The sequence below is a fragment of the Etheostoma cragini genome, chromosome 17, assembly GCF_013103735.1.
Source record: "Etheostoma cragini isolate CJK2018 chromosome 17, CSU_Ecrag_1.0, whole genome shotgun sequence".
Lineage (NCBI taxonomy): Eukaryota > Metazoa > Chordata > Actinopteri > Perciformes > Percidae > Etheostoma > Etheostoma cragini.
Window position 1 is genome coordinate 2,717,977 of NC_048423.1, and position 7,453 is coordinate 2,725,429.

Genomic DNA, 7,453 nt, shown 5'->3' on the forward strand with positions numbered 1-7,453 from the left:
GCCTTGACAAACTGCCACTTTGCTTGTTTGAAAGATGATTTCTCTCTCTCATGGGGTGTAAAAATTCTCTGGGCGGGCAAAGCAGAGAAAGGGGAGGTAACCTTGCCCCTAATGAAGTCATAAGGAGCAAGATTCCAGATCGGCCCATCTGAGCTTTCCTTTTCTCAAAGGCAGAGCAGGACTACATCCATCACTATTTCTAGTCACTTGGGACCCATAGGCAGGCTGGGGGAGCTCATATTAATGTTAAAAAAACCCTCATAAAGTGAGATTTTCATGCCATGGGACCTTCAGTTCTATGTACTAAACAATCCAAACAAATATCTGACCACTGAAGGGCGGAGGAACTCCAGAACTAGCTGAAAGACACAGCCATGACATATTATGGTTTTATAAAGCCAAAAAGGCTTTTGTGTTAGCAAACAGCTGGCTGCAGCTGCTGGAAACTGGTTTGATTAGAGTGAAGAGGATTGTACAGTAAATGTGCTATAAAACAAAACAGAAAAGGCTCTGCAGAATTGATGAGCTGTTGATGAAATTCTCTGATTTCTCATTACGATGCAGTATGCCACATATGATTTTTTTATTAATTATAAACAACAGATTCTTGTAAATCTATAATTTTGGCTGTCCGATTTACGATTGATGTACTAATTTAAGCCAGTTTCAGTTCCAGATAGACTTGACAGGTGACTCAGCATCAGTGCTTTTGCTTTGGGTACCTGCAGTCAACCGTTACAGTGTAGTTATAATGTTGATTCAGAGAAGTGTCCGCTTATACAGTTAAAAGGGACTCCTGTCAGCCAATCAGAAGTAAGCATTTTTTGTTATGGTTTATAAAAAGAAAATACCTGTACATAAATAATATCAAACCAATTTATTTCATTTGTATTCATATTTAAATTAAGCCATGATATTGTACTGTAATGTTGTGATACAGCAAGTCAAGAATAAAACATTCCCTCTGGGTCATGTAGTTAAAGTGGCGACTAAACTGTTTTCTCCTTTTGTATGACTTCAGCCTTTAGGAGGAGAAGGAGTAGCCCTGATTCAGCACATCTCAGCTGACGGTCTCCCACACACACAAAGACATACGATTTTGTTCTTAACTGAGCACAGAATGGTGAAATCCTGGTTTCACCATTCTAGTCAACAAATCACTTAGGACTGTGTTTAAGAGGCGTGTCAATTACCCCAGTGTGCGAAACTTAACAAGCAGCTTACCCCAGTTCAGTGCCTGATTTATTAAGACCACTTATGTAAATCAAGTTAGTTGCTATTTTCCAATTAGAACACTTGAGGCACAATTCAGTGTAAATACTGAATAAAATATGAGTGCCAGGTAAGTGGGGAGGCTGTTTTATAGCAGCATGCAGGAGAGAGAAGCCTTATATTAGCTGACTCTTTAAAAAATGTTATATTTTTTCTCTCACTTTGTATTTTAAATTCCACCAAAAACTAATTCATAATGATTAAGCACTATTCTGATTAGAAGCATTTTACCAGAGGACATTTTTGTAGTTTTTTTTTTCTTTTTTACTTCATCACACTCTACCTTTTGAATTCTGACAAACTGATTCCCTAATGACTGACCCACTGTGTCCCAGGAGTAAATAGAAACAATTATCCTTGTCTCGGATGTAGACGGCCTGAAGAACTATGCAACTGTTACCTTTTCTCCATTTTAGGGGTCAATGCTGGGGTGGTTGGCTTTTTGGTTCCTGCAAACTTACTTACTTAAAGTCTTACTTCCTAATTTACTAGCATAATGTATTCATACAAGTTTTTGCGTTATTTCTCAAGTTACTCAAAGGTCCCAGATCACCTGTCTTGTGTGATTACAAAGCAGGTTAAGGTGCTACATAAATACACTGAAAGTATCAAAATGCTTAATCCACAAAGAAATGCACACAGCCTGTATTCAGAAAATGTGCCTTTAACAGTAGAACCACCAGATCCTTGAATGTGGTGATTCACAAATGTAAATTATTCCGTTGTTGTTACTCCTACTTTTCTGCACAGCACATGCATACATAGTCATTATGATAGAATAATGTTCAGGGTTAGGGTTCCCTTGATAACTACTCAGTCAAGCAGCCGGTCAACCTGGTAGTTGCACCCACGCTTGACTATTACAGATTTGTATTCATCCTATATATCCACAAGAGCTCTACACTGAAAACCTGGTTTAGACACTTAGCTACTGCATTGTCTGCCTGCCAGTCTGTTACATACTTAGCCATCTCCTCCGCCTGCTGCCCACACACTCACCTGTCATGCATAAACAATGAACATGAGAGCTCTACACTCGAGAGCTGGATTTTAACCCTACCACGCTTCTCATGTTCCCAGCCTCTGCTTATCTGTGCACTAGCCTGGGAGTAGGCCCAAGGCAAATTCTTCCCCTTTTTACAATGCACCTGGTAGCTTTGGGGCCTATAACTAAATCTGCAAAGTTGGATCTAACACTACTCTTGCCTTAGCCTGATGCCAGGTAAAACCATTGAAAATGTTCCAGTTGGCAGGATTATTTAGTCCAAGGCAAAGTGGAATGGGAACCTAGGGTTAATGGAATAGAAAGTGCCGGACTAGCTCAAAGAAAAATGCAAAAGATGTAATTTTTGCAATAAATCCTAATTAAATATTACGATGAATAAGATGAATATGCCAGACATCACCTGTCTGTGAAGGCTGTCACCCAGACATTCACCTGTTCACCAGGTCCTGTACATGGTTCCCTGTTTCTCTATTCATCGCTAGTCTTGCTATTCTTATGTTTATTACCAGAACAGTATGTACATACAGTACATGCACAAATAAAATATTTAACCTATTAAAAATAAAAACTATTATATGCAACTATGTAGTTATAACCTCACAGTAAATTACAACTTATTGTTTTATTGTGACTGTCATGGTTGTTTGTCCTTTTATAAAGCACCTTGTGTTGTTGTTAGTGTTGGGCAAGTTACTTTTAAACAGTAATTAGTTACAGTTACTTCTTCAAAAAAGTGACTAATGCGTTATTTTTAAATGCTCAAATGTGACCCTAAGATAATGAAAAAAGTACTTTCACGGATTTCCTTAACCTTGTGGTAGAGTATAGGGGATGGGCCAAGGAAGAACCCATTCAATGTTGGAGCGGTGACGAAGCACCGGGTACACAAGTTATTTTTCACTTCCGTTAACTTCTGTACATCACTGCAGCAAGGAGAGATGTTACACAACTGGAGATCAGCAAAAATAAGATATTATGGGGGTTAACTTACTTTAATAATAATACAAATTCTTCCTAAGAATCTACTGTTATCAAATGTATTTAGAGCTTTATTCTTTCCCGGTCTCCTATATTTGTCCCGATAGATCCATTAAATGCAACAGCTTAGCTAGACAGTCGAAACCAGATCAAAGAGCTGCACGATGCACCCAAACAGCCCCATGAAAAGGCAGTCAGCCAGCTAACCATTTCACCTTTTCCAGTTAGTCAATCATCCATCCATCCAACCAACTAGTCAGCCACACTGTCCTTAAGTTGAATTTTGAAGGTCTGTTATCAGCAAGGACACGGACAGTTAATCACATTAATTAATCTGACAGGCTTTATCAAAGACAGTATGAGCACAGAAGAATAGAGGGGAGGAGAGAGAAGAGGAGGAATGAAAATGAAGGGAAGAGGATGGGAGACGTGGCAGGGAGGGAAGACCAGAGACAGGCGAAGATGACACGTTCATAAATTTGTCATCATAGGAGGAGAGGGACCGACAGGGTAAGGAGGAGAGGAAATTAAAGAAGGACAAAGGAGGAGAGGAGGCAGATGTTATGACAATAGATCTGAATAGGGTTACTTTGTGGTTAATCCTCTATAATTCTGCCCCATTTCACAGGCGGACAGTTTCCATAAGAGCTCATTATAGGCTTATGATTCCGCAGGGGTCATTTCTGCCGTGGCTGCTTTGGTAAATGTGTGATTGCACTACTGTTTGAAGCATTCTGTACATAATGGTATTTCATAAGGTGAAAAATATAACACAGCTGCCCAGTCTCAGTTCTTCTCTTTGTTGTGTAGTTGGATTTCTCAGTTTAACGATTATAGGACAATACAGAGAAAATAATAAGAATGATAGCCAAAAGGTAACTACTGATCCCTGAGGCAGGAATTATGTTATTACATAGTACGGTGTGATATGTGGAATCATTACTTTATTGTACAGAATTGGAGGCTGAGCTAATGTCTGGAGCATCTTGACAATTCAATATAACAGACCTTTTTCTTAGACATTTTGACTTTTCAAACCTAGGTGTAATTTATTTTATTAACAACAGCTGTATTGAATTTAGGTCTTCCAAAGGCATGGCCCTTAACGGTGCAAATCTAAACGGAACAAAGCTATTAGTGACGTTATTTCAAATCAGGGGAGACTTTGTTGCAAATATGCAAAGATTCATTGTAAATACGCTTGATTAAATGTACAGTGAGTCTTTGGAGATTAGACTCCATTGTTAAAAAATAAGTTTTGAAGGGGTAGAGAAGCCAAGACAAATCCCACCCCACCCCGCTGGAGTCTAGACACTGGCGATGGTGGTGAAGGAGCCTGGAGATTGGACCAAAGGAGATGCTGTGGGTGTTGATGACCGGAGGTGGAAGGGGAGGAGGAGGGTTGCATCTTGCCTGAAAGGACAGCTGATCACAGCGGAGAGAGATGCAGATTTACAGCTTTTAAAGTCCATGGCTTAATCTTATTGGTTTTATTGAAGAGGGGCCGCCTCCACCCAGCTGATCAATTTAGGAAGATCGTAGTTGATCAAAGTATTAGTCTTCCTTAAAGAATTTGCGCTGAGCTTCATTAGATAAGCTATTAATTTACTCGTCTGATAAGTTAAAGAAGCAACAGCGGGAACTTACTTTCTTACAAAGGTCTTTGTATTCTATTGAGAACATAAGCCGTTGATGAAGAGTATCTACCCTGGTCTGCCTTGGGCTAGTTTCTCCATCTGTTGCCATGTTAGTCTATTCTTCTTAAAGTCTTGCTCAAGCTCCTTCTCCAAGTGTTTGGTCTTCCTCTCTCTGTTTTCCTTGTGGGTTCCATGTCAGTGTGTGCTTGGTTATTGCTGCTTAGCTTCAGATCCATCTCCACTTTTACCTTTTCAGCTGTAGTTCTGTTGTTTCCTGGTGCGTTGCCACGTGTTGGTGTTGTTGATTGTGTTTGGTGGGCAGATCCCCAGGAGGCTCCTTAGACAGTGATGAAGTGAATGATTGCAGCTTATTGATGATGTTCCTGGTGGTCTTCCAGGTTTATGATCCATCAAGTAGTACGCTCTTAACATTAGAGCGGAAGGTTTTGAGTTTTGTCTTGACTGAAACATTTTGGGATTTCCAGATATCCAGATTCTTGTTTAAGATTTCAAATGCTGCCACAGCGAGAAGTCATGGATAATTAGAACAATTAGAATTGTGTCAGTGAGTTGTGGTCCTTTTACGCAGTAGCTTGTGGTGGTGTGGCCTTTGCAAAATATGTTTGTAGGATACTGTGTAATAGCACCACCAACTGCAGCCTCAAATTGTATGGGTAAGAGCGCATGCACACTTGAATTTTCTACTAATGGTGCTTTTAGTGTCGTATCTGACGGTGAGAGGCACTGCCCAAGCGTCCGTATTTTACGAGTTGGGAGTGAGAACGGGTTGGAAATTAGTATCTTCAGGCATGACTGTGGGTTGTATGACCAGCATAACTAAAAAGAACAACATATAAAGTAATCACGTATATTTAAATAACCCAACATGGCTTTGTATTATACCAAATCAAATTACTGTTCCGTCCTTCACTAACAGCACCTTGCCTTAAGCCTTAGACCTGATACCTTGGTTTCTAAAAAAGTGGGCCTCAACATTCTAAATGGATCCATTTTTTGGGGTCTTTCCTAACTAACAGTAACTGATTGTCAAGTTTTAGCCATTGTTGGTGTCATTCTTCAAAATTTATTCTGACCAAAATCCCAGAGCAGAAAATCTGTGCAACATCCTCTCTTACCTTCAAAGTGAAAAAAGAAACGGAAATGTTAAAAAGGCACAGGACTAGTTTAGTAATTATAAAGAGAAAATGAGCAACTATTGTCTCTACGTCTGTAATTTCGATTAAATCAATGTTTTTTTAAAACTTGTGTTGTCTTCCCGTCAAAATTGAAAGTCAACATTTCTTTTCAGTCAATATATTTAACATTTTCTCATGTTTTTGTACCTTTTTCAAAAGTTTTTCAATGTTTGTCACTTTTTTTGACTTTTTCAACTGCTTTACACTAACTTATTACCTTTAGTTTTACAGTTATTCTTGAAATTTATGGTCAAACTTAATTTTTAAGAAGTTGAACCTAATGTTTGAGTTAGAAAAGCAGAAATTAGGAATCATTTGGACTAAAATGAAAGGAATGTATGTTGATGGTTAATCACAGACTGGAATATGTCAACTTTTACTCAATACTATTTCAAAACCACTTCAATTTTTCTCTCTCCAAATTCTCTAAAATTGAATAAGAGACACCAAAATTAATGAAAGTAGAGATTTGTACTTGCCAAAGAGCGTTGTGTGGAATCAATCATGTCGTTTGGGGTAGTTAAAAAGAACACCGATATGGGAAAATGGGTCAATTTGACCCAAGGACAACATGAAGGTTAAGATGTTCTCGGGACACTGAGAAATAAAACCCTTTTTTTTTTTTTTTTAACATGTATTTGATGCATTACTTGGTCTCTCAGGGTGAGGTTTTGGTGCCCTGTTCAAGGACACTCACAGACAGATGGATATTATAGGGATCCAAACTCTACACTTGGTATGAGCCTGTCACTTTGACCAGTCAGCGCTCTCTATCAGATCTCTGTCAGTCAGTATCAGTGTCAGCAGCCAAGACTTGGGTCATGTGCTAACAAAAGGGCTGGTATGCCAATAATGCAGGCGGAAACTATGTCATTATATCCTAGGCTTGAACAGGGTATTAATGAGCAGACGTCATTATGTCATTATACAAGGGGTCATCATAATGAGGACATAACGAGGTCAACAGAGTATTGCCGTACAAGGGACATGAGAGGGTGTCGCAATAATGGGGCCATAATGCCGAGGTGTCACAACGAGGTGTCTACATACTGAGATGTCCCTAATAACCTGCTCTGTGTGTTTACCCCGATTAGACATATGAGAGATAGACAGGAGGGATATGGGGAAAACTGGAGGACATAAAAAAGAGGAGAGGAGAGCAAAAAGAATGGGAGAGTTGCCATATGTGGGGATACAAAGATGATGAGATAGGGAGTGGCAAAGTAAAAAAGAAAGATGAGGAGAAAGAGAGATTTAAGGGGCAGGGTGCAGTGATTAGAATGTGATGGCCAGTTTAGAGACTTGTGTGTGTGTATGTGTGTATGTGTGTGTGTGTGTGTGTGTGTGTGTGTGTGTGTGTGTGT

At 39.4% G+C, this 7,453-nt stretch overlaps 1 long non-coding RNA gene across 1 annotated transcript in view; it reads left to right on the plus strand.

Annotated features, from left to right (window-relative positions):
• Window positions 1-5,356, plus strand: part of LOC117960589 — a 21,701-nt gene extending 16,345 nt beyond the window's left edge. Inside the window, exon 3 of the long non-coding RNA XR_004660179.1 lies at window positions 5,345-5,356. This is a non-coding gene — a long non-coding RNA (uncharacterized LOC117960589). The remainder of the gene's footprint in view (window positions 1-5,344) is intronic.
• Window positions 5,357-7,453: the final 2,097 nt, after the last annotated feature.